Source organism: Gopherus evgoodei, chromosome 5, assembly GCF_007399415.2.
Source record: "Gopherus evgoodei ecotype Sinaloan lineage chromosome 5, rGopEvg1_v1.p, whole genome shotgun sequence".
Lineage (NCBI taxonomy): Eukaryota > Metazoa > Chordata > Testudines > Testudinidae > Gopherus > Gopherus evgoodei.
The window spans coordinates 66656345-66683350 of NC_044326.1; the positions used below are offsets into that span (position 1 = coordinate 66656345).

Genomic DNA, 27006 nt, shown 5'->3' on the forward strand with positions numbered 1-27006 from the left:
ACTTCTTTAGGGTGTAAGGGAACATTTTAGCACAGAATTAATTAATTTTATTTTTACAGCAGTCTTGAGAAACAAAAGGGATATATTACCAGGAAGATAAAGACAGGTTGAATTCAATAGGTTGAATTCTGCTCTTTACATTACACTATTATAAACCCAGAGAACTCCACTCGTATCAGAAGAAATATTCTGAATTTACGCTTGTATAAGGGAGGTCCGAACCAGAGAGACAGACTCTCTAATGGTGAAAGAGTTGAGAGAGTGGAGAGTAGATGGAGAAAGCAAAAGAAATAGTTGAAGGAAGAATAGAAGAAGGAGGCTGAGAGTGGCTGAGCAGTCATTGATTTCAGTAGGAGTCATAGAAGGGAAAGTGGCAATACATCCAGTAATGATGACGCTGGGATTTCTTTATTAACCTCAGAACTATCAAGGCAACTGGGCCTGAATGTGCAATATTTTTCTTTGTTTATTTGCATTGTGATAGTGCCTAGGAGCTCCAGTCATGGACCAAGACCCCTTTGATAGGCTCTGTACAAGCACAGAACAAAGAGAGAGTCATTGCCCCAGTGAGTTTATGGACATAAATGCAGTGAAAGGAGATTTCATGAGTCACAAATCTCTTACAAATGTTAGTTCAGACTAGTATTAGTGCTGACAATCCTGATACTGCTTAATTAATGGGACATTCAGTTGATATGTCCAATATTCTGTATTAAGTTTACTCAAGAAGGGCTGGTCAAAAAATGCAATAAATAAAATATTTTCAGCATTTAAAAAAAACAAACTTTTGTTGAAATGTTAAAACCCTCCTGCCCCCCCCCCCAAAAAAAACTGCTAACACTTTGTAAACTAGTTAAAAACAGCAAAAAGTTTTTTAATACATTTTTTGGTCAAAAATTTGAAAATTCTTGATCAGCTGTATTTTCAGATCTCTAGGAGCTTGGTCCAAAGCCTGCATAACAGAATAAAAAGATCCACTGGTCTTTACACCAGCCCCTAGGAGAAGTTTGACAATGAGAAGAATTGAATGCAATAGGGAAGAAATAGAGAATGAAAAGAAAGAAACAAGAGAAAAGAATATATCAGAAGAAATAAGAAGAAAAAATCTAGTGAAATAAGGGAAATAGGAAACAAGAAAACGTATTTTGTGTAGTGGGAGTTATATGGCCCCCATTACTGTAGTATGCCTTACAATGTTTAATATATTTATCCTTCCAACACCTTTGAGGGGTAATTAAGTGCAGTTATACCCATAGGGAACAGTTATCTCCAAGGAAGTCTTTAGCAGACCAGGAAGCCCAGGTTCCCCATGTCATAAATTAGCACTGTAACCAATGGACCATCCTTTTAATATCTATTTTCACCTGTGTCTGAAACAAAGTGCACAACTGTTTTGGAGGCCCTTGTGTTTTGTTTATTTATAATAGACAGTAACTTCTTGTTATTGCAAGTTATTATAGAAGATAATCCCATATAAAAATGGTAACAGTTTATAAAATATGTTTTGAAATATCTCAAAATATTCTAAAATGCAGAAAATTCCATCTACTATTTAACATTATTAAAAGAGAAGACTTCACAGGTTCTGACTTAGGTTTTGTTTTTGCTAGCCCTCTCTCCAGTTGTGCCCCTGACCGTGCAGAATTTATGTAGAGAGATATCCACTTGGGGCAAGGGAAGTTTAGTATGAGATCAGAATGTGCCTTTGATTTTCAGTTAGGGATAAGTGATCCTCTTGCCATTCAAGGGTTTGTGAGCTTATTGAACTATTTTTTAAAAGGATACCTACGCTAGTGCACAGTCCAGTTACCCAGACTAAGTTCTGAATGAACCTGATCCAAAGCCCACAGAAGTCAACAAAAAGTCAACAGGCTTCAGATCAGGCACTGATAGCCCCAATTCAGCAAAATGTTTTGAGCAAATGATAATTGCAACCCCCTTCAGTAAAGCTCTTAAAAAGTGTGAGGGTTTTACTGAATAAGGATGTTTCACTCAAACGGGATGTAAGTATGTGCCTGAAGTTAAAAACATGCTTCGATGCCTTTCTGAATAAGGATATACTGTAATTTGCAGCCTAAGTGAGGAAGAAAAGTAAAATTATCTCTTCAAACTACTATTACAAATCTATTAGGGAACTAAGTTAGGGTTTAAATTGTGTATCATATCTTTGCTCAGACAGGAAATAGCTAACATTCTCATTTATTTTACATCTTTTCTTTTCTCAATACTATATTTTAATTAATCTCAGAGCAGAGGTCAAAATTTAGCAAATGAATTCACAACATAATCCATACAATTTTTGGTTAATACTAGTCTTCCCTGAGCATTCCTCACTTTTTATCACATATATACTAATTAACTTACCTGTACTTCTTTATAATTACTCACATAGAGGATAAGTTACTTAAAATGCTAATAGCTTTATTAAATACACAGAATTAGTTTCTTCACACTTTGAGGTCATTCTGAAATAAGCATACTAAGAATTTATAGAATGTTTTATCTCTTCAAAGCATTTACAAACTTCAAGCTAATTAAAAGATACTTTAAAAAATCTCTTTAAAGGAAATTTGAATTTATAAAACTACTTGTAAAAATATTAGACTTTATCCTTTATGTTTATTCACAGGTGACAACTTAATTGGATCTGTGGGCCAGATCCTTAGCTGCTATGAATTAATATAATGCCATTAACTTCCATGGAACTATGCCAATTTACATCCTCTGAGGGTCTCACCCTGTATTTGCAATATTTATATTATCTTGTCTGCTTTGCATATGGGCATACATACATTCAAATACAACTTTATTTTATATCACAGCATTCATATAAACAGTCTTGCAAAACAGGTAGTCTCCATTTGCTTGTAAGATTTATTCATGATTTTTTTTTAACTCCATGGATTAATTATGAGCAGTTCTCTGAGTACTGATCATGTTTTTTATATTTTAATACTTGGTTGTGCTGAGACTGTTTTTTTACTCTGCCCTATCTAGTCTACATTTTAGCATTCAGTTTTGGCAACTGCCTCACTGTCATGGCTACTTTAGAGTGGCTTAGAAGACTGAGATTGCCAGGAGCTGGGATGTTGGAGACTTAAAGAGAGAAAATAATTTGTGAACATTTCAATTCTGCAATCCTGTGATAAAAGGCAGTTGAGGCCAGATTCTCAAAAGTACTTTAGTGTCACAATACCCAACCCCTAGGTCCCTCCTGCCAAGCTCAAATATTTTTCCCACACGTATAGTAGACTATTGCTTTCTTCTTCTGACTCTGTCATATAGGTATGAACAATGCTAATAGGGATTCAGCTGATACAGAATTAAAGGATAGGAATATAATTAATGTCAGTCAACATGGTTTTATAGAAAATAGGTCTTGTTAAAGAAATTTGATTTCATTCATTAATGATATGACAAGTTTTTTTTGATAAAGGGAGCTGTGTGGATGTAATATATTTTGTAAAGTGTTTGATTTAGCACCACATGACATTCTGATTAAGCAAATAGCAGTATAATTATCCATACAGCACGCATTAATTGGATTAAGAAGTAACTGACAGTTCTCAGACAAATGTCATCAGTGGGGAATTGTCATTGAATGGGGCCCATGAACTGGGTCCATTCAAACAAAATGTGTTTTAATACTGTGTAGCGAGGTCAACGACTCACTGGTGCCGTGCCTCCTGCTGGTCATCTTGGGAATTAGCTCAACTCCTGCTCTGGATGTGCTCTGCTGGCCAGTGGGTCACCTGCCTTAGGACCCATATCCCTCCTGGACCTCAGTGCCCCTTTCCTTCAGGTTCTGCCCCACCGCAGTACCCCCTTACTCTGGGTTTCCCCTCCCAGGGGAACCCCCAACCCTCTAAACCCACCTTGCCTCAGTGGCTACCGCCAGTCATCATCTAGCCCCCGCTCACTGGGGCAGACTGCAGTCTGTAATGGCCGCTCATCATTGGCAATGGTTTAGGACCAGCTGCCTCTGCCTATCCCCAGGCTGCACCTCTGTAGCACCAATACCTTTGTAGGCCTTCACCAAGGCCAGCAGCCTAGCGGTTTAGCAGGCTGGAGCACCCCAGCTCCTCCTGCCCTTCCCCAACACTGCTCTGCTTCAGATACCTTGCTCTCAGGCAACTAGCCCTTCCCACACCAGGGCTAGAGTGAGACTCTTACAGCTCCTGACCCAGCGCTCTTATCAGGACCAGCTGGGCCCTGATTGAGCTGGCAACACCTGTGGTCAGCTACTCCCTCAGTTGCTTTCACTCCTTTTCTCAGCCGCAGCCCTCTCCAGGGCTGCTTTTAACCCCTGTTCTGCAGGAGTGGGGCAGCTGCCTCACTACATACTGCCAAATGCCAAGTTATATATCTAGGCACAATGAATGCAGGTCATACCTACAGAATTGGGGACTATAACCTGGAAAACAGTGACTCTAAAAAGGATTGTGGGGTCACAGAGGACAAGCAGCTCAACAGTGCAAAAGCTGTTGCAAAAACTAATAGGATCCTAGGATGTAAAACCAGGGGAACAGTAAGTAAGTGTAGCGAGGAGATTTTCACTCTGTATATGGCACAGATGAAACTGATACTCTTACACTGTGTACTGTTCTGGTGCCCACATTTTAAAAAGGATATTGAAAAAACATGGAGAGGGTGCAGATAGGAGTTACAAAAAATTATTTGAAGGCTGGAGAAAACATCTTACAGTAAAGACTTAAAGAGCTCCATTTGTTTAGCTTATCAAAAAAAGATTGAGAGATGATTTTATTACAGTTTAAGTACTGATCAATTAAACAGTAAAAAGTCACTAGGACCAGCTCGTATCCACCGGGGAGTTCTGAAGGACCTCAAATATAAAATTGCAGAACTACTGACGGTAGAATGTAATTATCACTTAAATCGGCTTCTGAACAAGATGACTGGAGGGTAGCTAACGTGACACTAATTTTTAAAAAAGGATCCTGACAATTACAGGCCAGTAAGCCTAACTTCAGTACCAGGCAAATTGGTTGAAACTATAATCAAAAACAAAGTTATCAGACATAGATGAACACGATTTGTTGGGGAAGAGTCAACCTGGCTTCTGTAAAGGGAAATTATAGAATCATAGAATATCAGGGTTGGAGGGGACCTCAGGAGGTCATCTAGTCCAACCCCCTGCTCAAAACAGAACCAATTCTCAACTAAATCATCCCATCCAGGGCTTTGTCAAGTCTGACCTTAAAAAGCTCTAAGGAAGGAGATTCCACCACCTCCCTAGATAACCCATTCCAGAGCTTCACCACCCTCCTAGTGAAAAAGTTTTTCCTAATATTCAACCTAAACCTACCTCACTGCAACTTGAGACCATTACTCCTTGTTCTGTCATCAGGTACCACTGAGAACAGTCTAGATCCATCCTCTTTGGAACCCCCCTTTCAGGTAGTTTTAAGCAGCTATCAAATCCCCCCTCATATTTCTCTTTCCAGTTCCCTCAGCCTCTCCTCATAAGTCATGTGCTCTAGCCCCCTAATCATTTTTGTTGCCCTCTTCTGGATTCTTTCCAATTTTTCCACATCCTTCTTTTAGTGTGGGGCCCAAAACTGGACACAGTACTCCAGATGAGGCCTCACCAATGTCAAATAGAAGGGAATGATCACATCCCTCAATCTGCTGACAATGCCCCTACTTCTACAGGCCAAAATGCCGTTAGCCTTCTTGGCAACAAGGGCACACTGTTGACTCATATCCATCTTCTTGTCCACTGTAAGCCCTAGGTCCTTTTCTGCAGAACTGCTTCCTAGCCGTTCGGTCCCTAGTCTGTAACAGTGAATGAGATTCTTCTGTCCTAAGTGCAGGATTCTGCACTTCTCCTTGTTGAACCTCATCAGGTTTCTTTTGCCCCAATTCTCTAATTTGTCTATGTCCCTCTGTATCCTATCCCTACCCTCCAGCGTATCTACCACTCCTCCCAGTTTAGTGTCACCTGCAAACTTGCTGAGTGTGCAGTCCAAGCCATCCTGCAGATCATTAATGAAGATATTGAACAAAACTGGCCCCAGGACCGACCCTTGGGGCACTCCGTTTGAAACTGGCTGCCAACTAGACATGGACCCATTGATCACTACCGATTGAGCCTGACGATCTAGCCATCTTTCTATCCACCTTATAGTCATTCATCCACCCCATACTTCTTTAAGTTGCTGGCAAGAATACTGTGGGAGACTGTATCAAAAGCTTTGCTATAGTCAAGGAATAACACATCCACTGCTTTCCCCTCATCCACAGACCCAATTATCTCATCATAGAAGGCAATTAGGTTAGTCAGGCATGACTTACCCTTGGTGAATCCATGCTGATTGTTCCTGATTACTTTCCTCTCCTCTAAGTGTTTCAGACTTGATTCCTTGAGGATCTGCTCTATGATTTTTCCAGGGACTGAGATGAGGCTGATTGGACTGTAGTTCCCCGGATCCTCCTCCTTCCCTTTTTTAAAGATGGGCACTACATTAGCATTTTTCCAGTGATCCAGGACCCAGGGGCGGCTCTAGGCATTCTGCTGCTCCAAGCATGGCAGGCAGCCTGCCTGCCGCCCTCGCAGCGACCGGCAGAGTGCCCCCCGCGGCTTACTGCCCCAAACATGCGCTTGGTGTGCTGGGGCCTGGAGTCACCCCTGCCGGGACCTCCCCTGTTCGCCATGAGTTTTCAAAGATAATGGCCAATGGCTCTGCAATCACATCCGCCAACTCCTTTAGCACCCTCAGATGCAGCGCATCCGGCCCCATGGACTTGTGCTCATCCAGCTTTTCTAAATAGTCCTGAACCACTTCTTTCTCCACAGAGGGCTGGTCACCTCCTCCCCATGCTGTGCTGACCAGTGCAGCAGTCTGGGAGCTGACCTTGTTTGTGAAGACAGAGGCAAAAAAATCATTGAGTACTTTAGCTTTTTTCACATCCTCAGTCACTAGGTGACTCCCTCATTCAGTAAGGGGCCCACACTTTCCTTGACTTTCTTTATGTTGCTAACATACTTGAAGAAACCCTTCTTTTTATTCTTAACGTCTCTTGCTAGCTGAAACTCCAAGTGTGATTTGGCCTTTCTGGTTTCACTCCTGCATGCCTGAGCAATATTTTTATACTCCTCCCTGGTCATTTGTCCAATCTTCCACTTGTTGTAAGCTTCCTTTTTGCATTTAAGATCAGCAGCCTAGCTGGTCGCCTGCCATATTTACTATTCTTTCTATACATCAGGATGTTTTTTTCCTGCAACTTCAATAAGGATTCTTTAAAATACAGCCAGCTCTCCTGGACTCCTTTTCCCCTCATGTTATTTTCCCAGGGGATCCTGCCCATCAGTTCCCTGAGGGAGTCAAAGTCTGCTTTTCTGAAGTCCAGAGTCCGTATTCTGCTGCTCTCCTTTCTTCCTTGGGTCAGGATCCTGAACTTGACCATCTCATGGTCACTGCCTCCCAGGTTCCCATCCACTTTTGTTTCCCCTACTAACTCTTCTCTGTTTGTGAGCAGCAGGTCAAGAAGAGCTCTGCCCTAGTTGCTTCCTCCAGCACTTGGACCAGGAAATTGTCCCCTACACTTTCCAAAATCTTCCTGGATTGTCTGTGCACTGCTGTATTGCTCTCCCAGCAGATATCAGGGTGATTAAAGTCTCCCATGAGAACCAGGGCCTGCGGTCTAGTAACTTCTGCTAGTTGCCAGAAGAAAACCTTGTCCTTGTCCACCTCATGCCCTTGGTCTGGTGGTCTATAGCAGACTCCCACCATGACATCATCCTTGTTGCTCACACTTCTAAACTTAATCCAGAGACTCTCAGGTTTTTCTGCACTTTCATACCAGAGCTCTGAGCAGTTATACTGCTCTCTTCCATACAATGCAACTCCCCAACCTTTTCTGCCCTGCCTGTCCTTCCTGAACAGTTTATATCCCTCCATGACAGTACTCCAGTCATGTGAGTTATCCCACCAAGTCTCTGTTATTCCAAACCATGCCTCACCAATTTATTAAAATTATTTGATGAGGTTAATAGAGATGTGACTAGAGTGATCCAGTGAATATAGTGTATTTGGACTTTCAGAAAGCCTTTGTTAAGGTCCCTCACCAAAGGCTCTTAAACGAAGTAAGCTATCATGAGAAAAGAGGGAAGCTCCTCCCATAGATTAGTAACTGGTTAAAAGAATAGAAACAAAGAGTAGGAATAAATTGTCAGTTTTCAGAATGGACAGAGGAATCTGTACTGGAATCAGTGCTGTCTATAGTCATAAATAATCTGGAAAAAGGGATAAATGATGAAGTGGCAAAATTTGCAGATGATGCAAAATTACTCAAGATAGTAAGTCCAAAGTAGACTATGAAGGGTTACAAAACGATCTCACAAAACTGGGTGACTGGGCAACAAAGTGGCATATGAAATTCAATGTTGATAAATGCAAAGTAATGCACATTGGAAAACATAATCCAAACTATGCATACAAAATAATGGGATCTGCATTAGCTGTTACCACTCAAGAAAGAAATCTTCTAGTCATGGATAACTCTCTGAAAATATTTGCCCAATGTGCAGTGGCAGTCAAAAAGGAATATTAGGAACTATTAAGAAAAGGTTAGATATGAAGACAGAAAATATCATAATGACACTATATAAATCCATGGTATGCTCACACCTGGAATACCGTGTGCAGTTGTGGTCACCCCATCTCAAAAAAGATATATTAGAATTGAAAAATGTACAGAGAAGGGCAACAAAAAATATTTAGGGTATGAAACAGCTTCCATATGAGGAGAGATTAAAAAGACTGGGACTGTTCATTTTGGAAAAGAGTCGACTAAGAGGGGATATGATAGAGATCTACAAATTCTTGAATAGTGTGGAGAAAGTGAATAAGGAAGTGTTTTTTACTCCTTCACAGAGCATAACAATCAGGGGTCATCCAATAAAATTAATAGGTAATAGGTTTAGAAGAAACATAAGGAAGTACTTCTTCACACAATGCACAGTCAACCTGTGGAACTGTTTGCCAGAAGAAGTTGTGAACCAGCTGCCCCAATTCCCCAGATGCATTATTTCCAAGCAAAGGAGGAAGAGGAGGGTCTGATGCTGTCCCCGCCGTGTCCTGCACTCTCCCCCATGAGCAAAGGGCTGGTGGGGAGAAAACCCAGAATCGAGCTGTGTTCCAGTGAACAGCTCCAAGAGTGAGTGTTTGAAATGCCCATCCTCTCCCCTGCCTTACCATCAGCAGCAGCAGCACCATAAACATCTCGGGCAACAGGACCCAGTAGTCTGTCCTTCCTAGACACTTCAGCTCGGCTCACCTCCCTATTCCACATTCTTGTTTACTTTAAAATCAATACAGTGGAGGGTCTTGTTTATAAAGCTGCTTCTCAATTGGGCTCCAGATAATGCTAAGGAGCTAATGCCTTTTTAAAATTCTGTCATGTTATGTTTGGTTAATAAACTTGTTTGGCTTACAATCAATACAGCAGAGGGAGTGTTTGTGTGGAGCTTGCTAAGGTTATTAAAAAATGAAGCTGAGAGAGAGAGAGAGACTGAGGGATTTTGTATTTGCATGTTGAAGCAACAAAGTGCTGGGCCAAGCCTTTTGGCCCTCCAGAGACAAATGGCTTAATTCTCATTTGCAGTAAGGCTGGAAAAATTTAAAGAGGCTTTGCTGTAAATAAGAATCATGCCTAAAAAGGTCTCAGATGAACTCTGATTAATTTTTCTGCAATACCCTTTCAACTAAGAAAGCATTTGTGCAGAATTTGCAAAGAGCTAAGAAAAAGAGAAGGCTGGAGGAAGGGCAAGGAGATGAAGCTTCATTAAGCATTATGAATTTTTGGAATCTGGAAAAAGTGAAACTGTGGATAGTATTGCTTCAAGAAGATATGTCCTGCTGCTTCTCCTTCTCCATTCACCATCCATATCAAGGTTCACTGCATACCGAGCACTTTGGTCACCTGTGTTGCCAACCAATTCTTGTGATGTTTGAGTGAGAAAACTGACTGGATGTGTATAGAATGCTGTGCACCAACAGATATGCATTATTAACAAAAGTTATAACTACACATCATATGCTACAATAAGTATTGTAATTAAAATGACAAGTCCGTGGAGTTTCTCCAGAACTACACCAATCTAAATGAAAGCAGTAATGAGAACAGAATTTGGCCCATTATCAATGGGATCATTCCTTAATACAAAAGCATAAATTGCTAACACTGAATTATATTAATTAAACTAAATCTTATTAATCAATTGTAGACTTCTAAAAAGGCACTCGAAATGTCTCAGATACCATTTTGTACTCTTTATTAACTCTTATTAACTGATATATTATCAGTTTCTAGGCTGGCTGCTCTGTTTCATTCTATATACCAGTGTTGTGAAATATGCTTTATAACATCCACATGTTCAACAATGAAAGTCACTGGACCTTGAGGCATTTAATACATTTAAGATTGGGCTAATTACATTTAAGTGAGCCTATTTCAGCCTGCATTGTACTTCACTCTGCAGGGATCCCAAATGAAACCACTGGACTGCTTGTGCCATGGCAGTGGCTCTTAACCTTTCCAGACTACTGTACCCTTTTCGGGAGTCTGATTTGTCTTGTGTACCCCAAGTTTCACTTCTCACTTAAAAATTACTTGCTTACAAGTATAAAAATACAAAAGTGTCACAGCACAATATTACTAAAAATGCTTACTTTCTGATTTTTGCCATATAATTATAAAATAAATCAATTGTAATATAAATATTGTACTTACATTTCAGTGTATAGTATATAGCACAGTATAAACAAGTCATTGTATGAAATTTTAGTTTGTACTGACTTTGCTAGTGCTTTTTATGTAGCTTGTTGTAAAACTGGGCAAATATCTAGATGAGTTGATGCATCCTGTGGAAGACCTTTTTGTACCCCTAGGGATATACATACCTCTGGTTGAGAACCACTGGACTAAGGTATATGCAACATGAGTAATTGTGGCAGAATTAGACTTAATATTTTAAATGGAATGACACTATCTTAATATGTGCAACATTGTATTTCTCAGTGCCACACATCTTCAACACTTCTAAATAACTTTTATATTACTTTTGCCATTTTACTGGAGTGTGATTTTTTAACCTTTTCTGAATTAGACTCAGCCTTCAAAAATAGAAGACTCTTCACCTCTGTCCTTTATTCTAGGAATTTATCTCAACATTTTAATATATTGAACTTCTAAAGGAGTTAACAAGACACCTGCATAAAAATCATAACTTCATCTCCCAAAGTCTACAGTTTTAATGTTCATCTTCTCTAACCCCTCCCCACTCTTTTAATAAACATTTGTTATAATCCCTTGTTGTTTCTAATTTAGAGCATAAGAAGTGAATGACAAGACTGGTCATTTTTATTTATCTGTAAAGCTATAAATAATAGAAGACTTACTATTAGAACATATTTAGTTTCAGATTCACATGATATACATACTAGTTTCCTGTTCCCAAGCTATTCTCAGGTTATCCATGCCAGGATCTTGACCAAAGGAAAGTATATATTGAAACTACACTGTGACTGCATTTGGAAATTAACAATTATTGATATTGCTTGCTTGATTATACCTATTAGGGAAGAATTTTTTATTTTTATTGGCAGATACCTCCACTTATGGAAATGACTCAATATGTACTTCTACTGAAAAGTGGTAGCTGGGGTAAAAGGTAGTGATAAAATGACTGAATGGAAAAAAATAAATAAAAAAGAGGAAAGGGTCCAAAATAGAATTTTTTGAGACTTCACAGAGATGCAATGTGGTTCAAAAGAAACACCAGAATCAAAAACAGAGAAAAAGCAGTTTGAGATGTAGAACAGTAGGAAACAGTTGCTTGAATAGTTATGGTGGGGTCCAGGACTTCAAAGGGAATGAAGTTGCCACTTCTCAGTACTCATTAACAGAAAAGAAATACCACTAATTACATGTGGTAGAACCATTTCTATGCTATGGCTGGAGAGAAACCCAGAAGCAAAGAGCCCTAGCACAAAATATTCATAATTACTATTATTTTTAATTGAAACATAAACAATTGAAAAGTAGGAAAAACAGATGAATAGTTAATGTTTAGACTGAAAACTGCCTTTTGCAGACTGTGGAGCAAAGGCTTTGGACTGTACAGCATCTTCTATTTCCAGCATGGTCTGTGCCAATGTTTGCACTTAATTGTCCTTGGTGAATGCATATGGAATATTCATATTCATATAAAATGACAAAAGAGTAACAGAAAATATTTATATTTTCACATGGTTTATCTTACCAGTACAGATATACTGGGGAAACTGGCAATCTTGGAAATTATTTATTAAATTTTAAGGGGTATTCTGCTCTAAACATTCATACATAATTTCCATTTGCATTAATAAAAGTTACATGGCAAAATTGTAGAAAAATATATGCCCCTAGCCACCTTTTCAGTATGAGTTTGCAGTCATTCAAAGTTTTAGCAGACTGCGGTCTCATTAGTGGAGCTAGAAATCTAGAAGTCCACTCCCTCTGGTGACAGTGCAGGAAAAATGAGGCTGTCTGGAAGTGGAGAGAGAGAGTTCAACTGAACAATCTTTCAGGGCACTCATCCTGCAGTTATATTTTGCATACATGAACCTAAAGATATGGTGTGACAGGAACAAATGTAAAGTTGGAATTTACAGAGGCCAGAGACCACAGTGATGAATTGAAAATCTAGGAGAAATGCTGGTTCTTCAGTGTCATAATAAAACATTATTCCCACCTAGCCTGTTTCTACAGTCTACCACTGACCTGACCTTCCAGATATATTTTCCATGTTGAAGTGAACCTCCCTGTCACCTGAAAAGATAGGAAATAGAGAGCAACTAGATTGACTAACCTATCCAAGTTTCCACTATTTTGATGAAGTGCATTTCACCATACTTAACAAAGATTAGTGGAGGGATAGTTCAGTGGCTTGAGCATTGGCCTGCTAAACCCAGGGTTATGCATTTGATCCTTAAGGAAGCCACTTAGGAATCTAGGGCAAAATTAGTACTTGGTCCTGCTAGTGAAGGCAGGGGGGATGGACTCGATGACTTTTCAGGGTCCCTTCCAGCTCTATGAGGTAAATATATGTCCAAATCCATTAAATTGAAGAAATAAAGGTTATTTTTCTTGGTATCTGTTGAATACATCATTGCCTTTCCCGACTTCATATTTCTTACTTTACACTTAATAGTCTTACAGTAAGCTTCATGTACCCTTGACTCACAAGGAGGATTTGAATCTGTTTTGTATTAATATATGTTACATTAACAATTTCCTCAATCTCAACGGAAGCAAAAAATAAAACCAAAAGAGCACACTCCACTTCAGGAAATCATCTTATTGTCGATGCATAGGAAAAGACTCAGCATTTCATAGAGCAACAAATTCTCCATCCAATACATGAAATAAGTGAGTAATTAAAAACAAATTTCATCTCATGAAGCTGAAAAGCAGAAGCTACTCTTACAAAATTGAGCCTCATATAAAAAACAAGGAGTTATATAATGCTAGATACAATTTAGAAAGGATATAAAGTCTCTCAGAGAGAAATTGGTTTGGAGACTCCATTAAAATACTTTTATCTTAACTTCTCACATTTGAACCTGCATGTTTCAAATAGATGAATGTACCTCCATCACACCCCAAAATAGCATTGAGAGATACTACTAGGATTTAAGAATTACTCTAGAAGAGAACTAAATCAGTGGTGGCACTTTTACTTACCAGCAAAGGTTACTTTTTTGTTGGCGAGACTCTTACCAGGATATATTCATGATCAGAGTCAAATCAATGGGAATTTTGCCATTGATTTCAATGGACCCAGGCTTTGGCCCTTCACAATAGAGACCACATGTCACAGAGTGGGCTGGCTTTTGTAAGGGAATTGGTCCAAGCCCCACTTATTATCTGACCCCAGGCGATGGATTTGAATTTGGGCAGGTAGATAGGTCAAATCACCAGGATTACCTGATAGTAGTGGGAACAGGCAGGGAGTTCTGTTAAGAGGGAGCCTGTTCCTTCTCCAAGGAGAAGGAGAGAGAGCTGTAGGGCGGTTCCTACAGTGGAGCTAGATGGCACTCAGGGTCAGAGAGGACAGGGGAAGGGACTTTCTACTCCAGCCAGATGAAGCAGCCTGCAGTGAGAAGCAGGAAAAGAAGCCTAAAGAGGCTGGGGGAAATATAAAGCAGCAGGGCCTGGGTTTTTGGGAAGGAACTGTTGTGCCCTCGCTGTCTTGACCTGAAGAAACTAGGGAGCTGGGGAAAAACTTGTGTTGGTTTACACTGACATTTGAGCTGTGATATTGTATTAATAAACTAGACTCCAAGAAGGGTGTCAGTTGACTCACATGAGAGCCTGTGTGCAATTATTGGGAAGCCCAAGAAGGGAAAGCCGAGGCAGCAGCAGGGTCTGACACTGAACTGGAGAAATCCCTGTCACCCTCACACATCTAAAACCTTAGACAGAGAAACAGTATTACAAGCCAATTATGATTTATTTTGCCATCAACTACCAGCACTGAAACACTGGTATAAAGTTCTCTTATATTTGCTGACCCATTAAAACTTTAAAAACAACTCCTGAAAGTGGAGGGAGTATTGCTTCCAGATGAAACTGTCCGTGCTTGTTCTCAGGCCAGAGATAACTTTCTTCTATGGAGAAGACTAGGTTGGAGACATGTTTTGAAGGTTTCAGCAGAATCTCCCCCTACCCTGTCCCTCACTTTTTAAGGAATGCAAAATACTTAACTTATTTAAAATTATGTTTTACGGTGATTTTTGATTACACGTCTCTCTGAAATGGCAGAAATAGTCAAAAGTCCAGGGGTATGATCTAACAATCCTAGACAAGATCAATCAGTTCCCACTCACATAAGTAGCCTCACTGAACTCAAAGTTTACCTAAATGAGTTGGGACTATTCCTGAAACTAAGGGTTTGCAAGTCAGCCCCTAGGACCTTCTGGTTGGTTTTATTTGTTTTAACTACAAAAACAACTAATGTGTTTAAAAAAGTATAAATTTGCTGATGTGCTGTGGTAACATTTGTTAGTATTGGAATCTAACTACAGTGCAAAGAGTTTGATCCTGGTCAATCCAAGGTCAACAGAATCAGCTGTGGACCCTAATTTAAGCACCACAACTAGCAACCATGGAGAAAGTTTTCAGTGTTGGCATATTTCAGTGCAGAAACTTATTCTGTTTTGAAATTTCTTTGTTTCTAACCTCAGTAGGCTGGTCCCCTTCCCTGTAATGTTTATAAATCACAGCAAGTGCAAGTTGTGGGGCTTCCAGACACAGTGAACTCAAGACCTGTAGTTCAAGACACTGAAGCTTGTAGCTTGTAAGCCTCTGGTGAAGCTTGTAACCCTCTTAAACCTAGTAGCTTCACGGGGCATGGAAGATGAAAATGAAGTCAAGGAAGCTGAGAGGAGCAAGTGGTTTTCCTAAGTAATTTAACTAACCCAAACAGTATTTATACTTTTTTCCAAGTTCATTATCTATTTTCATCTTAGTAGGGTTTTGGGGTACTCATGTTTTTTTTGTTGGTTTGTTTGCTTTTATTTTAATCTTACATGAATATTCTCACAGGGAACTTTATCTCTGTGATGCGGGTTGGTTTGTTGGGGGTTTTTTTCAATAAAAAATTCCACATAATTGATCGAGCTTTCTATGGAAAATATATTTTTGAGCACTGGTCTAAGGTTTATCTGTTTATGAGCACCGTTTAGTTAAATCACCATCTTGGATTCATACAAGTTGTTGTGTGGATTACATTTTGAGTGTCCTTCTTGTTAAAATATTGGCACCTTTTCCCCCAAATGGCTGGAAGGAAGGGCAGGAAAAGGGCACATGACTAGACTGTATAAATAGTTAGTGCTCCCAGCACAGGGTGCTGTCCGTCTGAGAGGCAGCCTGTGTCCCATTTATTTGCACTTGCATTGTGAGTCAAGATCCATCACTGTTACTTACCTCGAAGACCATCTCCTATATCCAGATCCATGTTCCTTCTGCGTCCTTCTGTATCCCACCAAAGCGCAGTTCAAGGTCTGGATTCGACTGGTAGCCATGGCAGATCTGAGACATGTCCAACTATCTGTTCATCTCCATCTGTGCACCAGAAGTCATCTACCTATAAGTAAAGTTCTGTCAATAAGCCTATAGTTCCTTAAGGGTTTATAGTGGAACCTTGGTTTCATTGCCTGTGAGAACAAACCTATGAGATGTTTTACTAGTTTCCTGTTAATAAACCCCTTTTTGCTTTTGCACCATAACATTGAGTTGGTATTGCTTACCTGCTACCAAAGTGATAGAGATGCTATTCCTGAGTCCAGAACACAACATTTCATTCAGTTTACTTTCCCTTGATAACACTGGGGCTAACTGCCACAAGGCCTGGTGCATATACTGTTCATTTTCTTAATTTTCATTTAAGATGCAGGTTTGTTTTAATTAACATTGCTAATGCTCCCAAATGTCAACAGCATAGAAAACTGATGTGTTTTACAAAAATTATTGCATTAAATCCATATAAATAAGGTTGCTTTTCAGTTTGGTGACTTTTAGCACTTATTATTTAAAACATGCTTCCTTCATATTCCACAGAGTGATTCAAATGGTAGAAATAATAGTTGTATGTGTAAGGAGGTTGCTTTGATCCCAACTTTTTTGTGTTACATTGAAGATGGTTATGCAGCACAATTTTTACTAGAATTCAGTCTAACTGGAAATCACTGTGAATTAGTTTATATCACATGGGCTGAGATTCTGGGAACTTTCTGGTAGTATTGTAAGTAGAAAGGGATCTTAAAGAGACATTACAGCACTTGGGCATAAGGGATATACACCTATTTTCCTACTGTGTTTATGGCCTTCCATTTCTATATGGGTAGGAGTTGCGTGAGTGCAAAAAGCAAAAGAAAAAATTATGCAGGAGGAGAGACAAGTCAGGGTAACTTGCTCACTATAGAAAGGAAGGTCTCCTAAGAGGTACCAGCTGGACAAAGCCCATCTTCTGCTTGCACCTGTTTTAAACATTGTGTACATAACAGCAAAGCACATGACCTTGTTGCTCTACAAATGCACATTAGGGCCTTGATCATACAAATATTTATACATTTGCTTAAATTTAAACATGTGAGTAGTTTTTGCAGAAGTGTTTGCAGAATTGGAGTCTATTTATTATAACAAAAAACTTTCACTAAGTGCTCAATATGCAAATTTCAAACAGTCGTAACTTTGTTAAATCAGTACCAAATTTCCTTCACACTTAATGAAGCAAGCCCTTTTCAGTGAGGGCTATTTATAAGCAAGGTTTCAAGCTTTGAACTGTAGCTATTTTTAGTTATTCCAATTAAAAAACTGTGCTGCAAAATAAAATCATCATAATCAAACCTGAATACTTTACTTAAAGCCTGTTAGAAAATTTGAATACAGGGATAAGCTCTATGACAAAATGTATCAATATCTGGGCAGAAACAAAGTAAATATTCTGCACTACCAACACTACTCAATTTTTGGAGATGGAGTGAAAAGCAACTTTGCTAATTGAAACTACAGGGGGAATTTAGTTAGGCAGAATGTAATTACTCACATTGGAATTTGGCCCAGAATCTGGATTTAACACTCCTTTGAAAAGTGGATAGAATCTTTAATGGCAAGTAAGGATCACAGTTTTACCTCTCATCCAAAGATGGCATTTCCAATGCTACACAATCAAGCTTTGGTGTTGTGTACTAATTTGCTAGTACTACTTCCTCTTGCACCTGGTGGAGTGTTTTGAAGGTGTCCTAGCCAAATACTGCTCAGACCCTACCCTCCAACCTTAGCTTTATTATTATTATTGTTATAAGCAGTGCCTGTAGTGGTGTCAATATTTAAAGTTGCCGAACAGTTTCTATTATTAATCCCTGCTTTTAATTTCTTATAACTTTGTTGGTTATTCATCATATGAGCTGACATCCTCCCATACCTTCCCTTGCTTTCTGCCTCAGGCTGAATAATTTTGTAAAAGCTTCAGCAAAATGTTTCAGTTATTTCTGAGAATTAAATTAGAGAAAAATAGATTTCAGAAATGTTAACTAATTTCGTATCATTCCTTTGAAGAGCTTCAGACCTTCCAAGGTTTGGAGCAGCCACTTGAAATTCAGTATGGGAGTGGTCTTGGTCAGCAAGATTACTTTTGCTATCCCCATTTAAACACCTCCAGGTCTGACCAAATAATAAGCCCCAGAAAATCATCATTTGTACATACTCACTCCATCTGCAATGAGTACGTTCCAGCCCTTTGGAACTCCTTATAACATGGTGACCACAAACAGCAGGTTCTAGGAAGAGAGCCAGAACTCAGCAAGGAGGACACTGAACTAGATGCAGCAGTAGCTGCTCCTTTTTCTTCTTTGCCCTAGGAGAAATCATGGGTTAGAGGAAGTGAGGACAGGGAGGTTTAACTAAAATGTGCTGGTAGCCAGCAGGAGAACATACATTCTAGTTTTCTCTTTTCCACTGACTGCTGTTAAATTTGTACACTTCACAGACCTTAGCATTGAAGAGACAATAAGAGGAAGCCAAATATCATTTTACAGATGAGATAACTGAAAGCTTGCACAAGGTCATTTTTGGCAGCACTGGGGAAAAAACCCAGGGGACAGACTCTACATTGGGTCCCTCAGGAAGTGCAGCAAAGCAGATGCAGGCTCCAGGGAAAAGGTAGTTTTCTGCATAAGCAGCTGATTGGCCTTTGTATATCACTGGAGTGGGGAATGGAATCTGACCCCAGGTCTCTAATATCCAGACTAAGCCTCACCTACTTAACCACAGTTTCTTAGAAAATGAGTATGCTAAATCTGTTTAAGGTACCTATTTTGTCCCCATCACTATTGTATATAAGCACGTCACAATTTTTAATGTACTTACCTTTACAGTACACATGTGACACTGGATTGGAATACTGGAGAGCTGGATGCTATTCCTGCATCTATCATAGCATTTCCTTGTGATGTAGGCAAGGCTATCATATTGCATAGGTACAAGGGGCTGAATTAAGGTTGCTTGGGTATAAAATATCTATATTATGGTTATGCCGTTGGTGTGTTGTGACTGCTGCTTTTCATACTGATGAATGTGATGTCATGGGATTTGGTCTAACTGCAACAGTTAGTACATTTGAATTAATCCACTTGAGCTAATGTAGCCTAGCTCAAGTAGAGTGACCATTCTGCAAAACAACACTACCACTATGCAGAGTGATAGCATTAACATTTGAGGAGTCATTGTAACTTGAGAAACTTCATCCCCACTACATTACTAGCTAGAGCAACAGCCACACTCGAGCTTTCACTGAAGCTGTCTTGAGTTTCAAGCACCATTTAAAGTGAGTTAGAGATTTTTGTGTGTGGATATGAGTCAGATTAAGGGCAAAAGTCAAGTTATAGCTCAGGTGAACAATGCAATGCTGCTTTCATCTGTTAACTGTATCCAATCTATGGTGTCATCTTATTCTTAGGGCTTGCCTACACTGTTACTTTAATTTGGATTAAGATGGGGTATGACTTTAAAGTGGAATAGCTATTCTTGATTAACTTCACATGTGGAAGGATTAATTCTAGAATAACTGTGCCCTATTCCAAATACACTAATTGAGAATAAGACTGTGCTAGATCCTGTGTTGTTTTTATTTGCTAAATTCTTGGTATAGTTTGTCAGTATTTTGAATCCTAATCTATTTTTGGTTTCTCTTTTGGTGTAGTCCACAATGCTTTGCTTATCTGCTCTTTCATTTGCTCAAGGTCTTTTATTTTTCTATTCCATTTTTTACTCTGCTTTCCAATAGTAGGGTTGGGAGTCATCATTTTGCCAAATTTTGAATGTTATCAAATATTACATGCAAAATTCATCCCTGGCATCACTGTATATACTGGAGATACGTCAGAGATTAATTTGGCCACGTGAGTTCACACTTTGGCAATAGAAAGAACATATTAAGATTTGTGTTCATAGAACCTTGCAACTTCCTTAATTTTATTCTTTTTATTTTATAACGTTGAGGTAGCGGTTATGCTGTTCCATACCATACATTGACCACCATATGTCTTGCAGATACAATGGTAATGTCCATATACATACTCAAATACACTTACCATCCTTATGCTTTCACAGTTCCTTGTCTTTCTGTCACTATATTTACCTTTCCATTCTTCTACCCAGTGTCCTATGCCCTTTATATTATCTTCCTGTCCACAGCAATCACAGACTTCCAGGGTGTCATTGGAGCAGCCTATAATAAAGATAGATATGACATGAGTTGTTTGGGATGTTTTGAATTAAGGACAAAACTGTATCAAATGATCTTTCTCCACCTTCTTTAATGAGAGTGGATTGGGACTTTGAATCCATAACCAACTGTTTTTAAAACTTTTGTGAATACCATCCATTGTTTTGTCTGTCTTTCTGGATTTTTGCTATTTGTTTAATCTCAGTCTTCCCCATTGTTAGAATCATAGAATCATAGAATATCATGGTTGGAAGAGACCTCAGGAGGTCATCTAGTCCAACCCCCTGCTCAAAGCAGGACCAATTTCCAACTAAATCAACCCAGCCAGGGCTTTGTCAAGCCTGACCTTAAAAAGCTCTAAGGAAGGAGATTCCACCACCTCCCTTGGTAACTCATTCCAGAGCTTCACTACTCTCTGAGTTAAAATTTTTTTCTTAAAGGCAGTACATTAAAGGCAATACATTGAAAACATACTTCAAAACTCTTGAAATCCCATGACTACATGGATTGACTTATAACAGAGTGACATCACTTAGTGTATATCCTTAAGTAAGCATACTGATTTGTTTAGGGATAGTTTACACCCTACGTGAAACTTCCACCTTGAACCCCTTCTCCCTCTCTCCTCCCCTCGGAGCATCGCTTATTATAAACTTTAAAAAATGAATAAAGTGAAGTCACATCTTATGCGGGGGTTAGGTTCTAAGGTCAGCATGTAAGAGGAAAATCGTGTATAGTGAAAATGACCATAAAGTACAGTACACACAGTATACACAGTATATACTAGAACAGGAGTCCTCAACCTATGGCATGCATGCCAAAGGTGGCATGCGAGCTGATTTTTTTTTTAATGGCAGGCTTCGGGTCCCAGCCGCCGCTGAGACCGCTGCTGGTCTGGGGTTCCGTATGCCGGCTCCTAACAGCCAGAGTCCTGCCCGCTGGCCTGCTCAGTCCACTGCCGGCCCCGCTCAGCCCTCTGCCGGCTGAGTGAACGAAACCTCAGGCCAGCAGTGGGATCAGTGGCAGCCAGGACCCACAGGCTGCCATTAAAAAAAAATGGCTCGCATGCCATAGGTTGAGGACCCCTGTTCTATTGCATACAGTGTATACTGTGTATAATGTGTGTATTGTACTTTATGGTAATTTTCACTATACTTGATTTTCCTCTTACGCACTGACCTTAGAACCTAATCCCCGTGTAAGATGTGACTCCATTGTAGTATAAAAAGAAATTGGGGGGCACCGCTTTTTGGCATCCCCGAATCTTGGCATGCAAGTGGCCGCCTAGTTTGCATATTGGTTACTCCAACCCTGGATTTGCTGTTTCTGTCATAACCTTTGGCTTCATTTTTAATGTTCACATTTAATTGAAGTAACTAGAAAAGAATAAGTATTTTGTAACAGTTGCTAATAAGATGTACTCATGTATATAATGATCTTTGTGGGGAAAAAAAGAACTTTCTATTGAGCATTTTGCACAACAAATAATGGAACCCTAATGAGTACAGTAAAATATATATTTTTACTGTTTTTCCTTGTAGACTAAATTTTAGCAAATAAAATGGCCCTAGGAAGCTAGGAGATTTTTCTTAACTATAGCTATGTTTTTTTCTTAGGTAAATACCAACACCAGCAGGTGGAATTAAATGGAGTGTTTGTTTCTCCTCCCATTCATTTGATGCTAAAATTTCATCAGCTAGATACACTCATAAAATGGTAGCTTAAGCAGTCATAAAACTGTGTTTTTGAATCTCATCATAATCAATCAAATATGAACTCTTGCTTAGCTAGAAAAATCTGTGTGGATCTGAGAATAAATTACTATTCTTTCCCCTTCTGAGTCCCACAGTGTTATTTACAAAGCCCATTAATTTATGCCAATGTTAATATAATTAGTTCATAATAAACTAAATTTATCAAGAAGACTTTTTGTGAATCCTAAAGATGGGGAAAATGGAAACTTGTGCTTGACCAATAATTTTATTTGAAGTTTACACTAAATTTGCATATTAAGTAAAGGTGTAGTAATGTGGGTAGAACATCAAATGCTGTATATAGTGACAATTTCTGGTATATTTTTTGTCTTAATTCATTTCAAAGTCACTGGCTGTGCACCAATTAAGTGTATACTATGAGTCTTCCCATTTCAAAGTTCAAAGGGCATCAAAGTGTAGTAATTTGCAGTTTTGGATTAATCACTGATATTTTTATGATGTATAAAGAATTAGTGTCAAATTCTATAACCTTGATCTTACACTCAATGTCAGATCATCCTGCATTAAAGTACCAGATGTTGTCAATTTGCAATTTACACATTTAAATAATATACTAATTTAAAATACTACCTCATTAGAATTATAAAGGAAAGTATGTTTCTTTGGCATGTTACTGTTGAATAATAAAAAGCAACTGACAAGTTATTATGAAGATTTTTGACAGCATTTTAATTAAAATGGGTTACTCAGTGAATTCAACAGATCATGTACCTAAATGCTACTTGAGCACTACAGTTTAAATTTTATATTAAATCCAGTCAATTAATGCAAAAATGTAATATGCTATACAAAGGACAAAAAATGTCTTGGTAGAAGTAGGCTAGATGTACAACAAAGTATTCTTTCAGCTAGCAAGCTCACAGTAAAGTACATAAAAATGTACAGTATCTTAAGCTTCACTTTATGTGCTTACTGTTGTTTGCCTGGTAAGTTCCTTCTTCGTACTGTGCCCAAATGTGTCCACTTAGTTCATGATGAACACAACATCAGGAGAAAAAGATTTTTCTACCATTGAGCTGACCAGAAATGTATTCTTTTGGAGCTAATGGATGTGCTTCTAGAAAAGGTCCCATTTTGGACAGGAGGGGATTTTCTTGATTGAAAATGAGGAAAGGGTTCCATCAACATGCTTTTAGTGAAAGTTCCCCCCACTTCCAGAAAGTACCTAGGAGACAGAAAAATGGTAACATAGAGTGACCGAATAGTTTTAACGTTGGAACATAATGTTCCTGTGACAGACATGTGAGATCTTCTCCAAAGTGTGCTGGGGTTTTGAGATAATGAATTTGGGATAGACTTTAAACTGTTTCATAAAACTAATTTCATGTCTAGATTGGCTTGTGGATTTTTTTACTTTAGCTTTTTGGACTGTTTTTCTTTTTTAAGAGTGGCTCAAAAATATATTTGGTGGGCGAAGAAAACATTGCAGTGGACTACATAGCAGATTTTCACCACTATGGGGAATAAATGTTTATCTGCACAGCTAAGGCAGATCCAGGCACCAGCAACTGCCTCTGGAAAATATCCTGATGTGGTACTCCACAGCATGCAGTTTATTCCACAGGAAGGTTAATAAAGTCTCAGGATCTTGAACTGCAGCCAACCTCAAGTTGCCATTTGTATCAGCTTTAGGGTTGTTTTGTGCTACCAGAGCAGCACACATCAGCCTTAATGCACTGGAGGATGTGACTTTCCGGCTGTAATAACTTCCCAAGTATTGCAACCACAAGGAAGGCAGCGGGAAGGGGGTTAAATGTGATGTGTGAGTTCATGCACATGGATCTTTGACCTCGTGGAGCTACCTTCACAAGATCTGGATATGAGGGGGGATGGTGGCATAAAAGAGTCTTATTCATTTTTTCTGCACAGGCAGGGGCAATTCTGTGTGCACAGGAGATCTGAAAGGCTCTATACAGACCTTAGGTTTCAAGTTATTTGGGGCAGAAACCATGTTTACTTCTGGATCTTATACAGCAATAAGCCCTCTCTTGGCAGTTCACAAAAATGTACGCAATCATTGGAAGCCTGTTGTCAGATGACCAAATCTCCCTGCACAGGAGGTGTCATAGTTCAAAGCAGTGCAATTAAAAGGGGAAATTGTAAGGGCTTTGTACAATTGAAGAGAAATATGTAGTTTTCATCTATGTCTTCTCTACAGATATCTAAAATATTCAAAAATTCAGTTACAGTCTCCCCAAATACTTTCTTAAATATCTTGCATTTGACAATTGCAGTACTTAACATGGCTGACACGTCAAAGGAGCATATAAAAAAACTGCTGACACGTATAATAAAAAACATCAATTTTCTTATGATTATCTTTTTACTTGTGTGTTATTTCATTATTTCCAATTAGAAATTAAATGGAAAAAAATTTCCCTGGTGAAACTCATATTAAAATATATATTTAAAAATCATAAAAGCTGCAGATTTTATAATTAAGTGTTCCATAAAAACTAAACTATAATTTTCCTATGAAGTTCAATGACATCCTAACTGATCAAGATTGTGTAACAGTTGGCAAGGCAAATTATAAGTTAAACTGTAAATAAAATCAGAAAATACTTTAGTAACACCTAATGAAGATATACTTGACAATCACATATCTTAGCTGTCAGTTTTAAGTCTGTTGCATATTTTCAGGGCAGCTAAGAGGATTCAGGCAGTCTGGGGCAAAGCAGGGGAACTGCGACGCTTGTAGTCATCTGGTGGCAGCCCGGGACATTGGCGGCATTTCAGCGGTGGGGGACCCTTCAGTCGCTCTGCGTCTTTGGCAGCACTGAAGGGCCCCCCGCTGCCGAAATGCCACCAAATACCTGGAGTGACTTAAGGGCCCCCCACAGCTGAAATGCCAGCAGAAGACCTGGATCACCTCCAGGCCAGGGCTCGCAGGGCCCCTGTGGGGCCCAGAGCAAATTGCCCCACTTATCCCCTGCTCTCCCCCCAGGATGGCCCTGCATATTTTTAACAATCATTCCCTTAAAGCAAAGCTATACAGCCTGATTGTTTAAAGAAGCTGAGAGTTCAAGGCTTCCTGCAAAGTGAATGGGAGCTGAAGGTACTTAGCACTTATGAAACTCAGATCAGTGTTTTCCCCTTCTTCATATTGGTATTTGATATTTAAAAAACCCTCTGCATATTCAACCCATTCATGGCTGCAAGACTTCAGAAGAGCCCTAGGAATTTACAGTAGATTTATATGTATTTTTTTGGAATCATAAGATTGACAACCTAGAAGAGTGAAGTTCCCCATGTAGCCAGAAAACAACATGGGTACTGCCCTTACAAATCTCTCCCTTTTCCCTTAAGTATCTCTAAGCAGAAATAGAAGAAAGGCTAATTTTCATGATCCTTTGACCTTTTTTGACTGCTGACAAGGGATCCATTCACATTCTACTACGATGCAAAGAGTTTTTGTGTTGTGGAAAGCTGTAGACAAGGGACTGGACTTTGACCTCCAACTCATTTCACATCTGATCACTAGCGGACAACCCAGTTTCAATAGAACAAAAATACCTTTGTAGCAGGTCTGACATCAGTGGGGAGCTTGCCTGTGTTTAGTTCAGAATGTGCAGTTTTGGGGGCACAGATCGTGGCCTTGGACAATGCCCCTTTGTGCTGTTTCAGCAGTGCAAAAAGGCTTGTAAAACTGCTCTAACAGTTTGGCTGGAATCCTGAAGTGGCATAGAGTAAGTGTGGTCAACTCCAAACCCCATCATGTGCCCTCCAGAGCATACTAAGGGCATGGTCATTAAAAAGAGGAAAGATTAGAGCACTGCTGGCAACCCCCAGCTGCCTTAAGAGCCCCTTGGGGGTTAGTGCAGCCAGACATGAATTAGACTTCCTTCTGCCAGGAATGGGATTGACTGAGTTCTCCAGGTAAAGGACAAGTGATTACATGACCTTTGGGCTAAGTTTTTTGTCTGTAGTGTGTGTGTTTGTGATGTGTTTGCTGCTTGTCTGAGATATACCTTGTGATCTGTTTGTTCGGGGGATCATGTGCTGAGCCTAGCAACCTGCAAGGCAAGGCTGAGTGCTTCTTAACAAGGCTTTGATCCCTATCAATCCTTAACAAGGGAGTGGGGCTACTCAGGAAGACCAGGGCTTTAAAAAGCGCACTCCTAAGCAACCAGAGGAGCTAGTGAACAGGAGCAGCTAACAGAGGAGTTTTGTGAGGGAATTTAGAGGGAGAGTGGTGTGCTAACACACACAACATTCTTTACACTTTTTTAAACTTAAGAACAAAACCATCCCCTGGTAAAATCAAAACTTCAGCAAAGGAACAAGCTGCAGGAGTAAAAAGACAATGAAAGCAGAAGTCCAACAACAGAGTGGGGGCTATCCAGTTTATTGCACTTCATGCAGCATGTAGGATCACAGCCCTATGGGTAAGTGGCATATATGTGCACTCAGTGTAAGGAGCTCCTGACCCTCAGAGACGGTGTATGTGCTTTGGAGACCAAAGTGGCTAAAGTGGACGAGCTAAGGGAGACAGGTAGGTACATAGATGAGTCTTTCTGGGACACAGCAGAACTGTCCAAGCCCTAGTCTGACAGCTTCTGTGCTCTCTCAGGGAAGGAGAACATCCAACTGGACCAGCGGGAAATGATCCCATAGTTGGGACCCTCCTTCTAGATGATGTTGTGGTATCTTCCCACACTGAGGATACCTCTCCGCGGGAGGGAACATCAGTTTTTAGGAAGAGACAGGTATAAGTAATGGGTGATTTGAGCTTTAGAAACATAGATAGCGGGGTTTGCGATGACTGGGAGAACTGCTTGGTGACTTGCCTGCCTAGTGCGAAGGTTGCAGATCTTTTGAGACATCTAGACAGATTTATGTGTAGTGCTGGGAGAAGCTGGTGGTTTTGGTGCATGTAAATACCAATAACATAGGGAAGAACAGGAGAGAGGTCCTGAAGGCCAAATTTAGGCAGGT

At 39.6% G+C, this 27006-nt stretch overlaps 1 long non-coding RNA gene across 1 annotated transcript; it reads left to right on the forward strand.

The window, feature by feature from the left end:
- Positions 1-2133: 2133 nt before the first annotated feature.
- LOC115652969 lies at positions 2134-13068 on the forward strand. The gene is made up of 3 exons (XR_004000799.1): positions 2134-2145; positions 4648-4650; positions 12933-13068. It is a non-coding gene; the product is annotated as an uncharacterized LOC115652969 (long non-coding RNA).
- Positions 13069-27006: the final 13938 nt, after the last annotated feature.